Source organism: Ursus maritimus, unplaced genomic scaffold (assembly GCF_017311325.1).
Source record: "Ursus maritimus isolate PB19 unplaced genomic scaffold, ASM1731132v1 scaffold_12, whole genome shotgun sequence".
Taxonomy (NCBI): domain Eukaryota; kingdom Metazoa; phylum Chordata; class Mammalia; order Carnivora; family Ursidae; genus Ursus; species Ursus maritimus.
Window position 1 is genome coordinate 71,323,861 of NW_024423564.1, and position 17,651 is coordinate 71,341,511.

The window sequence follows — 17,651 nt, forward strand, 5'->3', positions numbered from 1 at the left end:
CCACCCTGGGAAGAGGAAATGGACACGGCCACATCTCTAGGCCCACAGGAATTCCAAGCCCCTGGCCTGGAGCAGCTCAGCTAATTACAGTTTCTCCTAGGTGGTGGGAATGAGGTTCCTAAGAGAGTGCCAGGCTTGGCTGGGCCTGCGAAGGAGGGCAAGGTTGAGCTGGGGAGTGAGGGCTCTGGTGGCCAGCTGCCTAATGCATCGTCACAGTCAGGCCCCCGTGAAGGGCCGCCGGCCCGGCCTCTCCGGAGAGAGCATCCAGGTCCCAGTGGCCCCGGAGTGCAGCCGACACAGATGCCTGCCAGGAACAGGCTGCGGGGATCGCAGGGAGTAAACAACAGAGGAGAATCGCCTTGCAAACCACACTCCATGGAAATCTCCCCCACAGCCACAGCGCAAAATGCAACCAAAATATTTATTCTGAGTAGCAGTTTTCAGAATTGTTCTTTGGAAGGCAACACAGTCTGTCCGACTTCCCAGGCAGTCCAGCGCAGAGGGGCACACCCTGCCCTCCCCCCACTAAAGCCAAGAACCCATTAGACAGGGACTGGGGTCAAGTTCAGCCTCTGCGGAGTCCTGGCCCATCCTTTCAACACGGTCCAGGGCGGAGTTAGGAGCATCGTAGGCCCATCTGGAAACCGTAAACAGGCTCCTTGCCTCAGTGACCTGTCACCACTCCGTTAGAGCTGCCATCCCTGTGGACACACCTGAGTGCCCAACACGTGGGGAAGCAAACCCATCAGCCAACCTCATGTCACCGCAAAACTGGCAGCCGACAGCCAATGTCGTATGTTACCCGGATACCGAACCCTAGCTGGGAGGTTCTCACACATTCCTCTCCTTTTGGACCCATGGCCAACGCTAATTCTTAGAAATAAGACTTAGAGACTCTCTTTCTAGAAAGGACTTCTGGATTTGACAAGCTTGGCGGATGTTTATCAAGGCTTTGCTAGCCCGGAACAGCGGTCTAGGCTCTTTGCTGGTTTTGTCCATGATTCCTCATGGCAGCCTTTGAGGTAGACATCACCTCCCCATTTTATAGAGGAGGAAAGGTACGCCCAGAGAAGCTAAGAAACCAGCTCAACGTCACACAGCAAGTGTGTGGCAGAGCCTAGATTAGAGCTCAGGTCTTTAACACCCTATTCTAGTGTTCCTTGTCTTCCATCGTCACTCCATTGTTTTTCTCTATCATTGGCTATTCTTGTCATGAGGATTAGACAGGATGGCACTGTGGGGCATGTTTGAGTAATGCAGGGATCCCCATGCATGCTGATGTTTGTTACTCCTGTCCTTCCAAGAGGTTGTTTATTTAGTACTATGGGATGCCTTCGGACCTGGATGTAGTAGGGAGCATTCTTTCAAATGCAAGGGACAGAAACTGAGTTCTCTCTGGCTTGAGGCAGGGGAGGAGTGAGATGGAGCTTGGTCTTAGGGCCTCATTTTACTGGGATGGGTGAGTGGGTGGACTTCAGGCATGGCTAAACCTAGGAATTGATACATTGTCATCTAGTCATCAGACTCTTATTTTTCCTACGTGTTTTATTTTTATGCTTTTTTGTCTTGACCTTGGTCTCATCTGCTGCCTTGGGGCTTCTTCTGCCATACAACAAGACACAGTAGCTGTAGGGAGTGGAGAAGGACCGTGGGCGCCCCGATGGCTCCTGGTCACCACCATCCCAGCTCATGACCTCAGATAGAAAAGCAACGTTTCCTCCCAGCTGTTAAAGTGAGAAGAATCCCAGGGTGGTGTTCTGATGAGCCCATGGACTATATCGTGTTTGGTCAAACAGGTGGCCATAGGCAGGATGACGGGTCCTATGATGGAAAACCCGGCCAGAGTCATGACTGCAGTTGGGGAAGACAGTTCCCTGAGCAAGTCTTACCAGAAGAAAGGGAAGAGAGGGTCCTGGACAGGCAGAAAGCAATACTGCCCATTACTCTTGCATTGGAAGAAAGAGCTGAGTCGATAATAAATCAAAATGTAAGTCGTTCTGTATTGGCACACCCTTTTAGTCTTACGCATTCAGAAACTGAGGCTCAGAAGCATTACGTGACCTCATCGTGCTCTCACAATGAATTCCTGAGACACCCGAGCCCGGAGTCTGAGTCCCCTGTTCTTCCTCACGCTGCTGGGGGAGGAGACCGAGGTTACAGTGACCCTCCCAGCCATCTTCTGCCTCACTCCAGGTCTCTCAGGGCATGCTGGGAAAAGCCTGGGGGCCAGCAGCTACAGTGGCAGGATTCAATGGTGAGGAAAACATACAGGTCGCCCTAATCATGGAGTTTATATTTCAGTGAGGAAGCTAGTCCTCAGACAAAAAAGGGGGGGCACACACACAAAAAAGAAGTTGCAAATGTTGATACTTGGGCTCGACAGAGGAAGTATGTGGTATACAGAGAGTGTGCAGAGACAGTGTATACATATGGTATGCGGAGAGTACACACAGGTTTATACAGGTATGTACAGAGAGCGTATACAGGTTTAGTCAGGGGCCAGGGAGACCTCTCTTGAGGAAGTGACGTGCAAAGTGAAATCGAAAGTTTGGAGAGGGGTTAACTAGGCAAGGAGGGCTTGTACAGGAAAAGCATTCCCAGCAAGGGACCCAGCATGTGCAAAGGCCCTGAGGCAAAGGAGACTGAAAGAATACCCCTCACCTCAGGTGGGGTGATGGGGAGATGAGACAGGTGGGGCCACTGAAGGAGGTCATGGGGACCCCTCAAAGAAATTTGGTCTTTGTCTTGAGAGCAGAAGAAAGTCATTGAGAAGATTTAAGTGGGCCGGCCTGAGGGTCGTGGGCACCTGGATTAAAGCCTAGAGTAGGGATCGTTTGGGGTGCTCATGAGGAGCAGGGATGCCCATGGGAGGATGGGTTCTGTCAGTGAGAAGCCAACGGAAGTCGCACAGGGGTCTCCTAGGTCTCCTCATCAGGGGTGAGGTGCGGGGGGTGGGGGTTCTCTGTTACGTGTAGTGTGGGTTAAAGATGAGCTGTTTTATTCACCAGCCCCTTAGGGCTTTTCATCTGGGGGCGTCCGCTGGGAATCTCCAGGAGGTCTCAGTATCAGTGTTTTCCCCGCATATTTGACCCTGAGAAAGGCCGTGGGCAAAGGCACTCCTCACAGGTGCTTGAGATCTGTCTGTGCCAAGGGAAAGCCTCTCTCCTGGCGCCTGTGGCCCGGCCGGCCCGGGATGAGGCTGCACGTAAGTTAAGAGGCTGTTACGAAAAACCCGTCAAGATGGGACCTACTACAGACTTTTCGGACAGGTCGTGGGTACAGGATGGGGAGGAAGCTCCCGCCCCGTTCTGATACCTTTTATCCTTTTCTCTCTGGTTCCTGCCCTGAACGGTCCATGTCCTCGGCTACCCCAGCCTCAAACTCAGCCTCCTGAGAGCCCTCACAGGCTGTAAGCAAGCGTCCCATCAGACAGGGTAGCGTCACCAGGAGAAGTCTCATCAGTGTGAAGCCTTCCCTTGTGTCCAGGACACGATGGCCTGCGTGAGGGATGGAGCAAAGCGAAGGGGAGGGAATGTCTCCTTCCTCGCCCATTGATTTGTTTAATGATCACAAACGTCAGGCTCTGGACTGGGCGCAGGGGACAGACTCGGTGCCAGCCCCCCTGACGCTGAGCTGGGCTTATATTTGGGTGGCCTTCAATCCTCCCGATGGACCACCTTTGGGGGGGGTCAGAGGGACCTGGCCCGGAATGCAGCTGTGTGCCCCTGGGAATGTCGCATGGGCTCCCCGCCCCTGGGGTTCCTTCTCTGCAGAGGAGAAGCGACGCCTCCTTCTGCACGGACCAGGCGAGGGGTCAGGGAGGCGCCAGGCCCCTGGCGCCTTTCCCACCAGGATTTGACCAGGCAGCTTCTGATGGTTTAACTTCCCGCACGAAGCTTTATATACCCTCTCTCCCCCAACCCCATGCCACACGCAGTTTACAGCCAAACCAAACCTGAGGTATCGGATGGAGGGAGTCCTCAAAAAACACCCTGCCAGGTCAACCTTTAACTTTGAGGAGCTCGCCCAGCTTTTTTTTTTTTTTTCTTTAATGCTCAGTTAAACTGGACACGGGCTCTTGGTTTCGGTTGTGCTCTGATCAGTGAGGGATAGTGTAAACAGCCCCGGGCGAGTGTGGGACAGAAGAGCCCTGGCTGTGGTCTGGTGCCCGGCTATCCAGAGCCCCTGGGCCTCCCGAGCCTCAGTTTCCCCTCCTGTGAAGTGGGAATGATAAGTCTTTCCTCCCACGGTTGCCGGAAGGGTTGCGTGAGGTACAGAAGCAACTAGGAATGGAAAGCAACTACACCTGGAATGTCTGCCTCCCCGGAGCGTCTTGGCGTCTTCTCTTAGAGTACTTTCAGGCCCCTGGGGGAAGCTGGCATTCCCACCGTCTCCTTCCACCTGCGACCACCCATCTGGCCTCTGGGAGACCCCGGCCATGCCTGCCCCAGCTGTTTGGCTCCAACTGTCCTGTGGTGAGAGCATCAGGTCTGCTGTTCTGGGAAGTCTCTTTCTCAGGCTGGGTCCCTGGGGAGGGAGCTGAGCCCTGTTTGGTGGGGGGAGAAGACAGGGGCTGGGGAGGGGAGGAAGGGGCGGGGGGGGGCAGCCTGGGGGAAGTTGGGTGAATGCTGTGTCGTGTTTTTCAAATAACTCCATGTCTGCAAAAGCTAGAAATGCGGTCTGGCCTTACATATTTTATATGTGTATGTGTTCCCAGTACATTTCCTTCTAATTTTTAAAACCATACGTAACGTCAGGGACATTTAATCCATATGGTTCTGATTCCTTAACACTTAAATCATCCAAATGTTGTTTTGTAGGATCTATTTGCAAATCTCTTTACATAAGCTTTTAACTCCTTCTTTCTCAAGGGCACCGAGGTAGGGATCCTGGGTGAGGGCTCTCTCCCCCTCCAGGTCTCCCCTACTCACCCACACTGGCCCGAGGTCTTGAGCGCCTCTGCTCTGGACACCAGCTGTCCAGGCCCCGCCCTCCGGGCTGGGGGGAGGCTAGTGAGAGAGGAAGAAAGACAGACTGGGGTCCATCCCCCAGCTCCACCACTTCCTGGCTGTGTGACCAGCAGCCTCCAGTCAACCTCAGCAAAATCTTGCTTCCTCACCTGTAGAAATGGATAAATGAGGAACATCTCAGAGGGGTGTTGGAGGAATTAAGCAATGGGGTGTAGAGAGCCCCCAGCTCAGAGAGCTTGCCTTCCACAAACAGAACCTTCCTGGTCACCACAGGGCAGTGCCGAGGTGGGAGGAGGCCACGGTAGGCCGCAGGGTCCTTCTTGAGGAATCTTGAGATGGCAGCACCAGGTGGAGAAGCTGAGCCCAGAGAAGTGAAAGGGGAGCCTGCCCGTGGGACTGGGAACTGAGGCGAGGATGGAGCAGTGACCTTCGTGGCCAGGAGGGGAGAGGGGAATGGCCTGATATCCTGAGATACGTGGCCCAGAGCTCAGGTGGGGGTCTAGGAGGGCACCCCCAGCACGTCCTGTGTTTGCTACCTGCCCCGTGTGCCAGGAAGTGGAGGAGGGCCCCACGGGGCCAGAAGGGACATGGAGGGGAGGGGACAAGGAAGGTGGCTCTGCCAGATTGGAGGGGCCTGGATTTGGCATCTGGAAGCCACCCATACTTATCCATCGAGCATGTGCTCCAAAGCCCCTCATGGGCTTTGGCCAACTGTTTAGCCCAGAGTTAGGGCCCAACAACCTTGACACACGCATGGAAGGGGTCATTTCTCCTCCCTCCTTCCCTCCCTCCCTCCGTCTCTTGGGGCCATTCCCAAACATTCAGCGCTCTTTCAGGCTTTTGTTTCTTCACGTTTCCTCGGCCTCGGTGGGCTTTTCCACTAATAAACACCTACCCAATCGTCAAAGTCCAACTCAACCAGCCCCTGCTGTGAGCAGCCTTTCCAGGAAGACTTGCCAACGGCAGACCCTTCCCGTGTGCTTTGCTAGGCCCGGTCTCCCTGGGCTGTACTTCTCTTCAGCACCTGTGCTGAGAGCTGGGGGTGTGGGGATGGCTAAGAGGCATTCCTAGCCAAGAGGCCCTCCCGTGCTGGTGGAGGCGGACCCACATGGGACCCACCAGCTTTGTGGGAAGGCAGAATGGAAACCAAAGCTGGTACCCCCAGGAACCCACGGCTGTTGGAGGTGAGACAGGAGACCAGTAAGGAGGACACAGATGTCCGGGGAAAGCCCAGCTCCTGGGGGCCTCCCCATGGCAGGGGTCCACGGGCCAGCTCTGTTCTGGATACTACCCGTGTCTGTACCCATAGAACAGGATTTGTTTCTCTGGCAAATGCAGACAGAGTGAATCCCAGACAGAGCCGAGTCTCTGGGACGGAAGAGCAGATGCCCAGTCTAAAATTAGTCTGCTGACTGCAACTTCATCTCGGCTGCGGGAACTGATCTGCCTCTCACACCTGCCACCGTGTAGCAGAGACAGAGTGGGGCCCCTGCGTCCCTGCAGAGGCGGTGGTGGGACAGCCAGCCGGGGGCCGGCACCCCACGGCCTTTCCTGCTCCTTCTCCAGTTCAAGCCTGCAATTCCCCTGAGAGCCCCCACCCCCGCCTCCACCAAGCCCTCAAGAGCAGGGTCTATCCGCTCTTGACTTTGGCATCCATGACTTCCACTGGAAGGTTAAATAACCTGTCTGGTATCATCCCCACCAGTGAGAGTCCAAGCAGGTCTGGAGACCGACTCCAGATTCAGACAGCAAGGCGACAGCCCCCCGGGAATGATACAGATGGGAGCCAGGGGGCATCCGGTGGAAGCTGAAGGGGGTGGTAATCCAGGAAAATTGCTTCCTGCCTCGTGTCTGTCTGCTGTCCCCTCCCCCACCCAGGTACCCTCTGACTCTGCCATTGCTGGCCCAAGCTTGGTCCTGCTCTCTGAGAAGAGGATCGGCATTGGAGACCTGCTGCGGGGGCCAGGCCCACGGCCATCACCCTTCATTTATTTCTCCTGAGCTCTACTTCTCACAATGGCCTGCAAGGCCCCAAGTAACGTGCCCAACGCATCCTCACCTCAGGGCCTTTGCTCAGGGCTTTGTCTTTGCCTGTGGAGGTCCCCACCCCCAATAGCTGCATGACTCAATGCTTCACCTGCTTCAAGCCATTGCTCAAACGCCTCCTTCTCAGCAAAGCTCCCTCTAACTACCCTATTTAAACTACCCGCCTCCCACCGCTGTGTTCCGATCCCCTTCCCCTGTTCCGTGCTTTCTGCAGTGTATACTTCCGTCCAACGCGCTATATAATGCACGTACTTATGCTGTGTCTTGTTTACCATGTGGCTCTTCCCTCTAGAATGTGAGGTCCATGGGAGCAGGCATTTTTGTCCATTCTGTTCACTGATGCACTCACTCTAAGTCCCCAGAACAGGCCCTGGTCTGTAGTGGGTGGGTGTTCACTGAACATTCGTTAGAGAATGTGTGTATTGGGTAGAGACCCCTGGACCCAGGGCTGCAGCCTTCCTGGGCTCATCCAGGGGAGGGTCCCTGCTGTCAGGACTGGCTCTAGGTCCTTTCTGGGTCTCCGTTTGCTCCTCTGGTGCTGGGGCTGACGGTCCCCCTCCTGCCTGTCCCAGAGCCTTGGGAATGACGGGGTGAGGATGAGCCCATACCCCGTACTATAAAGAGCCACCCTATAGTGCGCGGTATTTATTTGTTCATTCAGCGTTACTGAAAACCTGTTGGGTGCTGGGGGTCCACGGAGGGGTGACCGCTGGAGTCCGTCGCAGTGAATCTCTCTAGGTGAGTACGGCCGACTCTGGGTGGCAGGAGATGGGAAACGCCTACTCGTTCTGGAGAGTTGCACAGATGGGAACTCAAGTGAGGACTCTGGGCCCCTCCCGTGGTCCAGGGAATTCGTATATTAGCCCTCTGTATGAGGCAGGGTTCTCCAGAGAAGCAGAACCAACGGGAAAGAGGGCCGAGAACCAGTCGAGCCAATGGTACAAGGTCTTGGCTGGAAGCCAGCAGGCCTGCAACTCAGGAACAGTTGGTGTTTCAGCCCGAGACCAAAGGCTGGAAAAAAACCAATGTCCCAGCACAGTCAGTCCGGCTGAGGAGTTCCCTCTTACTTTGCCTTTTTGTTCTATTCAGGTCTTCAGTGGATTGGATGAGGCCCACCACTGCTTGACTCAGGCTACAGATTTGAATGTTAATCTCATCCACAAATACCCTCATCGACACGCCCAGAAAAAATTGTGCCAGAAAGCTGAGCTTCCTGTGCCCCAGTCATTCTGACCAATAAAATCAACCATCGCACCCTCCTCCCCACCCCCAAACTGCTGCTGATCTCTCACCTCCTCGCTCAGAACCAGCTACCGAATCCGTCCCCAGGTCCCTGGCTTTTTCAGTCTGCCACCCTCGGGGACGTCGCCCCATCTCCCAAGCTCCCCTGACCCAGCCCTCACTAAGTGGTGTCCACCATGTGTCCCAGGACGTAGCTGAGATTCTCATCCTGTTGGATTGGGGGGGTCGGTTCTGAGGGGGGTGTTGCAGAAAATCAGCAGGAAGCCTGGGGGAGATGACCCGTCAGAGGGCAGGTTTCTAGGATGGAGGGAGCATGACTGTATTGAGTGCCTGGAGCTCCTAGGGGATCAGTGGGGACTTCACCTGCAATCCCAGACAGAGTGACAGGGGCTGCTCTCCTGCCCAGCGGTGGGAAGTATGGGGGAAGGCCTTCCAGATGCTCTGGAGGTTGGGCAAGTACTAGGTGCCAGGCACAGAGCCTCGGCGCTCCCCGAACCTCGCGGGGGCGTCAGACACAGATACCTGACTCCAATATGCTAAATGGTCTGGTGAGCACGCCATGCAAGTTACAGGAACACTGAGAAGGGGGCTTTTAATTCTCCTGAAGGGGTGGCTTGGTTGGGAAAAAGTAAGAACAGGACATCTGAAAGAGACCTAACAGGAAGAGTTCATGAAATAGTCAAGGAGAATTTAGAGAGGAGCTGCAGGGAAGGCGGGGGGAGGGGAAGGAAGGGCATAGGAGAAGGTAGAAGGCACAGCCTGAGCAAAGGCGTGGAGCCTGAAAAGCCGTACTTTTAGGAAAGTTGGGGGTGATCCGCTCAGGCCAGGCCCAACCTGCAGGAGAACTTCAAGGACAAAGGATGAAGGTTGGAGATCTCACCTCCTGCCCTGAGAAGTTGGAAAGGCTGCAGGGGGAGTGAGCCTGAACAGGGCTGGAGCAAGGCCGTTTCCAGATTTCTTTGTTGTTGTTAGATGGAAGCTTTAAAAGATCTTCCACCCTGACCCACATTCATGTCTCCTTCTGGTATGTTCTATGCTGTTTGTTGTGCTGTCCACTGTTACTGTAGTTATTTCCCAAGGGTGTAAATCCTCTCTGGAACCAGACTGTGGGGTGCACAGGCTCCGTCCTGCCTCGTTGGTCTTGCTTTGGGATTTCTTCCCAACTGCCCATCCCCCACCCCTTGCCCCAGACCGGCCACAAGGGCAGAAGCAATCACTGTTGGGTACAAGTTCCATAAGGGGAGAGGGCTTGCAGGCCATTCCAGAATTCCCCTCTCCCCCTCACTGCTCCTGAAACTCTTTCTCTCCTCTTACCTGTTGCTGTTTGCCTTGTCTTCGTATTTATGGGGTATGACGAAATTCTCTTCCCCCACTTTATGAGCTATTGTCAAAGACTACGTTTGATGCATCAGGGTACCCCCAAGAGCCTGAGCGGAGGTGGGGGGGCACCCTTTACTGAGCATCGACTACATGCCTGCTTCTGCTCTTGAGAAACACATTTTCTCCTCTAATTTCATCAGTTCTCATTTAATCTTTGTAATCCTTCCCTGAGATATGTTATTCTCCCATTTTACAGCTGTGAAAACTGAGGCTCAGCGGAGTTCAGGGGCCAGTAAGTGTCCGAGTGGGACCCTGCACCCAGACTATCTTAATCCAAGCCTTAGAAGTGGATGCACTACTGCCTCACCTCCCTTGGCAGGTGCAAAGCCATGTGCAGAGTAAATACTTATTGTTCCTGATGATCTTGCAAGTCGGTCCCTTGGCTTGGGGAAAACCTGTTCTCAGCAGCCAGGAGAGTGTGTGGTTTGACTAATCTTCTGATTTCCTGGAACCAAAGGCCCCGCCCTCCCCACCCCCCATGGGAGTCCCCCGAAATGCTGGTGAAGAGCCAGAATGAGGCAGACACAGGACTCAGGCTGGGCCAGAGTCCATCTGAAGTGTAGGAAAAGAAGATGCTTTTGTCATTTGAGGAAAACTAGTCAGTGGGCTTGAGGCTGCCTCCCCTCTTAGGGCCATTTACTGGGTAGGACGGCCAGAGGGGCCGAAGTCTGTCCTTAGCGTGCTGTGCATACCTGTGACATTCCTGCACTGAGTAAGATGTGTTTGCGCACAGAGCCGCGGAACAGAAAAGGGGCGACCGATAGAGGGAATTAGATGACTGTGGATCACGGGGCACGTGCCAGACAGTCCGTAGCAAGCGCTGGAGGTTCCCTGAGAAGGAAACAGCCAATGCCACCTGGGGCAACAGGCAGGCCTTCATAAGGGAAGTGGGAGCGAAGAGCGGAGAGGGATGGTACAGAGGGAGGGAGGCTTGGACAGGTAAACTGAGGTGTGGTTATAAAAGGCATTAATACGCAGGGTAGTTTAGCTGGCCAGGGACCCACTTGACTTTGTCCTAGAGAGTTCCAGCTGTGTGAAGAATAGGTTGGTGGGGCAGGTGGGCAGGGGACCAGGGAGAAGGCTGCCCTAGCTGGGAGATGGTGGTGACCTGGCCTGGGCAGTAGGCATGGAGAAGAGAGGCTGGCTTCAGTCTTGGGGTGCTGGGTGCCCCTACTAGTGAAGGTCAACAGTATGGGAGGAGCAGGATTCTGGGTCGCAATACGCAAACGACACAACTGTTGCTGTTGTTTATCGAGCACCGACCACGTGCTGGAGACCCCCGCAAGGGCCGTACTGCAGTAGCTTCTCAAAGCTTTATCGCGGCCCTTTGAGGTGAAGAAGTCAGGGTCAGCGACATCACGTACTCCGCCCCAGGTCCCACAGGAAGCGCAGGGCCGCCGTCTCAACCCGGGCCGGCGCAGCTCTCGGGCCCCTCTGTTACCCACAGCGTCCGTCCGCGCAGGGATGAAGTGAGTGCCCCACCGAGTCAGGAAGCTGGAAACACGGCCCCCTGGGCTGGGGAGAGAGGTGGAGGCTGAGTCCTCTAGAACCCCAGGAGGTGATCTTCGTAAACTGTAAGAGACGCTCGGCCTCTGTGCCAGGAGAGAGGTGGCTGGCCTGTGCGAGGCAGGACTGAAGTTTCACGCGTCCAGGTACTGTACGGAGAGAGCGCCCACCACGCAGGCACACACGTGGGCGCGCACACACGCACATCCACTGCGCCCGCACAAACAGTAAAAATGACCCAAAGCATCCGAGTCCGGAAAACCGTAGCCGTAGGGGACGGTGGTGGAGAGGGAGTGGCTGGTAAGTCAGTAGAGGCCTAAACAAATAACCTGGAGGCCCACGGGGTGGGTTGCTCGACTCCGCTTCCACAGCTTCCCCAAGAGCACTGTGGTGGGCCCTGCTCCTTAGGAATGACAGTGTGTTCTCAAAGTGTGTCTGTAATTTGGTCGTTAGGAGCTGGAAACCAAATTTCACAGAGAGACAGTTCGGATGCCAGCCCTGCCCTCTGCTGTAATCTCTTTTAGCCTGTGAAGTCGCTACAGTGTGATGTTGGCTTTTCAGCAGAACCGAGCCCAGTGTGTGTGTAGCATTTCCATGGAAACAAGCAGTCAGCAATCTAACCTGGGACACCTGGACTACAGACTCCCTGAATTGTAGCCCCAGATGTAGAATGAATCTTATCTCCCGCCTTGTGTGCGCCCCGCCACCCCCACCCCCGCCCTGCCCCCGGCTTGGCAAACAGCAATGTAGCATTTAGCAAGTTGCGTGGGGATGATCTGTCTCCCGCCAGTCTCCATCCTTGGATGGAGCTCCTAGCACACAGGTTTGTGAGTTGTATGTTCCCATAACAGGGAAGGGGCCTGATTCATGTGCGAGGAATGAAGGAATGTGGGAAGGCCCCCAGGGCTGAGCTCTGGGAATTTCTTAAGACCTGGCCCAGTTATATGCTGGGGATGGGCTGATAGGAAGGAACTGGCACCCGGCACCACCTGCCTTCTAACCTGGGACCCATCCAGCTATGGGATGGAAAGGGTGCCCCAGGTCCCAGGGTCGGTGTGGTGGCTCACAGGAAGGAGTTGGGCTCCGTTGCTAGCCTTGAAGCAGGACCGCCGGCCCCCATCCTGTGTCCTGAGCCCTGAGGCTGGAGTCCTGAAGCCCTTCCGGCCTCTGGTGAGAATTTGCTCCAGAACTGGGGTGGGAGCTGAGTCGCCAGTGGGGACAGGTAGCTTTGGCTGTGGGAGAGGCTGGATGAAGACTTCAAGGCTGACACTTCCTGGCCTGGAGGATGGCCACAGAGGGATGGGCCCTGTGGGGCTCGTGGGGTAAATAGCAAGATCTTTGGAGGTTCGGGGGAGTCCAGTGTAACTGTGTCTAGCACCCTGAAAGTGCTCCTTACATCACACCTTCCTTCCTCCCTTTTCCTCCAGCTTGCTAAGGCCAGCTCAGGACTGTGTGTATGGGGACCGGGGTGGGGATATAGCAGGTTGCCTGGATGGGGCTGCACCAGATGAGTTTGAAGGGGGAAGACAAATCCCAAGCCACAGAAAGTTGGAAGGAAGGAGCAGTCCAAAGAAAGAGCTCCAGCCGGGGAGCTATTCCAGGGATGGCACCGTGGCCCAGCTTCCCGAGCAGCCGATCCATTCGAGCTGAGAAGCTCCCCTTCTCCCCCAGCCCCTAGACTGGACCCCTGGAACCTCAGCCACAACTCTTTGTCGGATCATTCTGCCCCTCCTTGTATTTTCACCTTTCAGTTTGCCCCCAAGATCATTCATTCACTTAACAAACATTTGTAAACTTGTCAGTTCTGGCGGGAGAGAAGAACTAAGTTGGGAGTTCCTGGTAGCTCCCAAGCTGGAGAGAGGGGAGATCTCTCCCAGCTGACTGCAGTGTGCGGAGGTGGGGACATCTCTGGTTGCCTGTGGCAGCACAGGAAGGTGACTGAATCCACTGGGAGGGTCCAGTGGGGCAGGGCCACTCCTCAGAGTGGGGGGAGGACACGCATCATGGCAGGAGCAAGGCTATCATCTGAGCCTTCGCACGAATGACAAAAAGTCCCTCCTCAGGGCATAGGAATTATGACAAGACATCTACTTTCTCTAGAATTGTTCCCACTGGAAAGGGTAAGCAGGGCAGTGGGGGCAGGGCAGGAGTGGAATGATGGGCAGGGACCTGACCCCAGAGGCACTCTGTCCCTGCTGCCCTAATCAAGGGAAGGAACTTTATCGAGGGCAGGCTTGATTCAGGGTGTGAAGGGCAGCAGGAGGAGTGGAGACCGCATTTCAGACAGAAGTCTGTGCACAGAACCCAAGGTGTGAAAACTGGTGCAAGGTTGGGGACCAGGGGGCACTGGGCAAAAGTCATGGAGGGCTGCGCTGCGGGGCCTTACATGCTAGGTCAGGAAGTGTGGTCCTTCCCTCTGGGAAGAGGGGATGACCCAATTCCAGCTGAGATCGGGCTCTGGGAGCTGATGGAAGATGGGGACACGGGGGTGGTGGCGAACAACAGAACAGCTGGGAGGCTTGGCGACTGGCCAGCAGGTGTGCAAATGTGCATGTGAGTGTGCAGGCCCGTGTGCAGCTGCCATCCCACCTCCCTTCACTTCCTGCAGGCCCTGGAGCTATGGCTTCCTCCCTGCCCCCCAAGTCCCCCACCCCCGCTGGCACCTTTGTATGGGGCCCCTTTGGAAGTCCGGGCTCCCTCCATTAAAGCTAGTGATCTAGAAGGGGTTTGCCTGCTCTGACCTGGCTTTGTAGGGAGGGTGGAGTCTCTGCTGGAAGCTGTTGATTGGAGAAAGCACAGAAATCCCCAGGGCCACTGTCCCCTGGGCCCAGGTGGCCTCTGGTCAGAGGGAGCCCCCTCCCTTTGATGGGCAGGGCCTTGAATTTGAGGGCATCACTTTGGAGCCAGAAGAAACCTGGGGCCTTCTTGGCAGCCCTCCCTGGTTAGAGTAATGGTCAGTCACCTTGTGGGGCCTTCAGCTTTCATGACCTGGAGGGTGCCTCCCTCAGTTGGGACCCTGAGCCCTGAGGTTGCCCCGCTGTAGTCCTGACTTTGGCCCAGTCCCGGTAACCTCCTGAGGCTGTTCCCAGGCCAGCAGAAGCTAGGCTAGAGTCAGCCAAACCCAGGGGCAGCTCTGGTTGCGCAGAGTCGAACCCGGGCAAATCACCTGACTTCTCTGAGCCTCGGGGTGCGACTCTGCAAAATACAGATTCCAGTGAGGTCTCCAGGCCCCCTGCCATTCTGCTCCCTTGGGAAGCAGGCCGTTGGGGGCCTGAGTGGGGGCTGGCCCCAGTGTGCTGGCGACTGGCCGAAGTCTGGATCAGGGTGATTCAGGTCCCAAGTCCGGCAGCTTCTGGTAAAGTCAGGCCCTTGGGAAGCCCCGGGGTGCCCCCCGCCCCCGCCCCAGGCTGGAGCCCACGGAGGACGCGCCAGGCCCGCCCCGCCCAGCGCTCAGTACGGTGTCTTCCCGCCTTGGGAGGCGCGGGCTTCCCGGAGCGGGGCTGGCACCGGGGAGCGGGGCGGGGAGCGCACACCTTGGGGACGACGACGGACGCCCGCCGGGCCGGGTGCGGCCGAGGCTGGGCGCCAAGCGGCAGGGCCCGGGCGGCCGCGACCGGGGCTTCCCTGACTGCCCTCCCCGGAGGGCCCGGGAGGAAATGACAGCGCGGGAGCCGGGGCGGGCGCGGAGGGAGGGGCGGCGCCCGGAGTGACACGGCCTGTCACCGAGGCGGCCGCCACGCAGACCCTCCCGCGGCCGCCGCGAGCCGGGGATTCCCCAGGCGCAGACCCTCCGCGGCCGCCGCCCGCCCGCCGCGCCCCGGCCCAGCGGGACCCCGGCAGCGGGGGGGATCCCAGAGCGGCGGGCAGCGGGGCCGGGCACGCCGAGGCCGAGCGGGCCGGAGAGGCGCCCCGGGCGGGCGCCGGGGTCTCCCGGGCAGGGCGACAGGAAACTCTGGGGAGTGAATGGAAAGAAGTGGGTGGTCCGGCCCCTGCGACTTCCCCTGACATCACTGCCCAAATAAGGAGCTTCCAAGCGGCCGCGGGGCGGCCCAGAGCCGCGCCTGCCGCCGGCGCCCGCCCGCCAGCCCGCCCCGCGCCCACCCCGCGCCGCGTGGGCCGCCTGCGAGCGCCCGGGGCACCGCCGGGCGGAGCCGAGCCGGGCGGAGCCGAGCGAGCGGGCGCTGCCGAGCCGCGCGGAGGCCGGGCGCGCAGCCCAGCGCAGCCCAGTGCAGCCCGGCGCAGCCCAGCCCGGAGCAGCGGAGCCGCAGGCCGCCCGGCAGGTAAGCAGCGAGCGCCCCGCGCCGCGCCCCGCCGCGGCCTGGCAGCCCCGGGGCCCCGCACCGCCGAGCGGCGAGCGGCCCCGGGCCGGCGGGCAGCGGACGGACTGGCGGGCGCCGCGCCGGTGGGAGAGGGCTGGGCGCGGGCGCGTGTGCAGGAGCGCGCCGGTGCCAACTCGGGGACCTCTGGGACTCCTCCGTAGCCGGGGTTGCCTGGTGCACGCGCTCTCCGCCTGTGTTTCCCAGACGCTACTTCTGTCACCGCCCTGGGGTGACACAGGCGTTCCCGCGTTCACACTTCTCTCGCACACTCGCGCCTGGCACAGCCCCGCTCGCCGCTGGCGTGCGCAGCCCCCCCCGTGCCCTGGGCAGACCCTCACCCCGCCACACCTCTCCGGCCTGGCGCTCCCTTTCCCGGTGTGGGGGGACCCAGCACACCGGTGGGGACTGCTGAAGGGGTTTGGCAGCGCGGGCCGCCCTTCCCCCTGGAGGTGGTGGCAGTTTCAGACTGTCACCTCCGACCAGCCGGGTGCTCCTCGGGCTTACTGGGAGTAAGTGAAACAACGTAGCTCCGGCTCTTCCCGCCCCCCTTGCAGAATGGCACCTGGCACAGGGGGCGCAGCCTCGGAGGGGGGTGCTGTCCCTGGCATGGTCGGGAGGGTGTGGTGACTGGGAGGGAGCTACTCCCGTCCTCGCAGCCCGGGTGTTTGCAGAGCAGCTCCGACTCCGTGGGCATTTCTCTGAGCACCCTCCCCTGCCCTCTGCTCAGCCAGTGCCGTGTGCCCGGAGCGGTGGCAGCTGCAGGACAGGTGCGGGTGGTGGCAGCCACTGCATCTTGCAGGGGGGCTGCTCTGTGGCTACAATTGCTTATCTATAAAATAGATAATGTATTCATTGATGGTTGGGTCGAGGACGCACAGGAAACTGATAAAGTCAAGTTAGGAGCCCATTACTTAGTGGCTCTGGGCAGATTCTTTAATTTCTTTCAGCTGTGTTTTATCATCTGCAAAATGGGGCTGAGGGTCCGCAGATGAATGTTGTCAGGGAGGACGGAATCCTTTAAGTGAAAATGTTTTGTAAATATAAAGCCCTGTGCACATGCTGCTTACCGTGGTTTGGATGCTTCTGGCTGGTGTTCACCATGGCTCTGCTCTGTGATTTAGTGAGATTGAGTGCCATTTCTGTTCAGTCGTCTGCAAGAAAGGGGGCACTAATAAGTGTCCTGCGTGTCTGCTAGCAGAGGCCCCAAAGCCTGTTGTGTGGAACATTAGTTCTGAAAGCCATGCCATGAGTAAAGATTTCCCTGTTCTAGTAAGTCTGGCAAATTCTGCAAGCTCTGTATCATCCCGCTGGTCAGTTACAATCCATATTGGCAAATTAAAGGTTCTGAGAAGTACCGCAATAAGAGAACCTGTTTAACATTGTCAAGCCCAGCATTTCCTCAGTTGGCCCTATGGCCCTTTTCCAGTTACACGTGCTTGCTCTCCTAGGAAACAGTGCTTCTGAGGCTACCAGCAGCCATGACGTGGCGGTGCGGATTTGCAACCAAACTTGGGGAGCTAAGTTCTAATTGCCATCTTGAATGGAGAGTAAGCAGAAGCTCAGAGAAGTTCAGTGGCTTCTCTGAGGTCACACAACTAAACAGCAGCCCAAGACAGTGGTAAAACAGGGACCAGACTCCTCGTCCAGTGCTCTCACCTCATTCAGTTATATCTAGAAGTTGATCATTCTCTTCTGGAACCAGTTTATTGCTGTGTGCGGACACTCCGTAGGATATATTTGACAAACACGAGGATGTAAATGATTTAGTGTTGAATGAATCAAATGATGATTGGGTAGCCACTGTGTGTCATCTGTTTGGGGACTTGAGCGTGTAAAGACGTGGAGCCTCTGTGAAGAGTAATGGAAGCGAGTCATCACACACACACACACACGACTCCTACACACGCACCCATCCACTTGTAAGCACAAATCCCTCTCTCCCTCCGCACACACACGCTCACAGGCTTGATCCTGGGTTCTCATTCACACGTCGATTGCACACCTACACACGCCCTCCTACACAGGCTCTCACTCACCTGCTTCTCTGTGCACACGGCCGCACGCGTCCGTCCTGTTGTGCTCCAGGCTGCGGCCAGAGGCACCCGTAGCCATGGGTATGTCCCCTTGCCCCCCTCCCCAGAGCTGGTGGGGGTGCCTGGCACTAGCCCCCCCAGATGAGTACTGAGCA

The 17,651-nt window shown here is 57.2% G+C and overlaps 1 protein-coding gene across 13 annotated transcripts in view; it reads left to right on the forward strand.

The window, feature by feature from the left end:
* HIVEP3 (HIVEP zinc finger 3) overlaps positions 1-17,651 on the forward strand; it is a 450,052-nt gene that overhangs the window by 316,720 nt on the left and 115,681 nt on the right. Inside the window, exons 4-6 of one of the 13 annotated variants that reach the window (XR_005834194.1) lie at positions 4,261-4,488; positions 7,678-7,754; positions 8,106-8,275. The exons of 7 other annotated variants lie outside the window; for them this stretch is intronic. The gene's annotated coding sequence lies outside the window, so the exon portion shown is untranslated. Of the gene's footprint in view, positions 1-4,260; positions 4,489-7,677; positions 7,755-8,105; positions 8,276-15,302; positions 15,425-17,651 lie in introns of those variants that run through there. 5 more of the 13 variants (XR_005834195.1, XR_005834196.1, XR_005834193.1 and 2 more) reach the window with 5 other exon arrangements.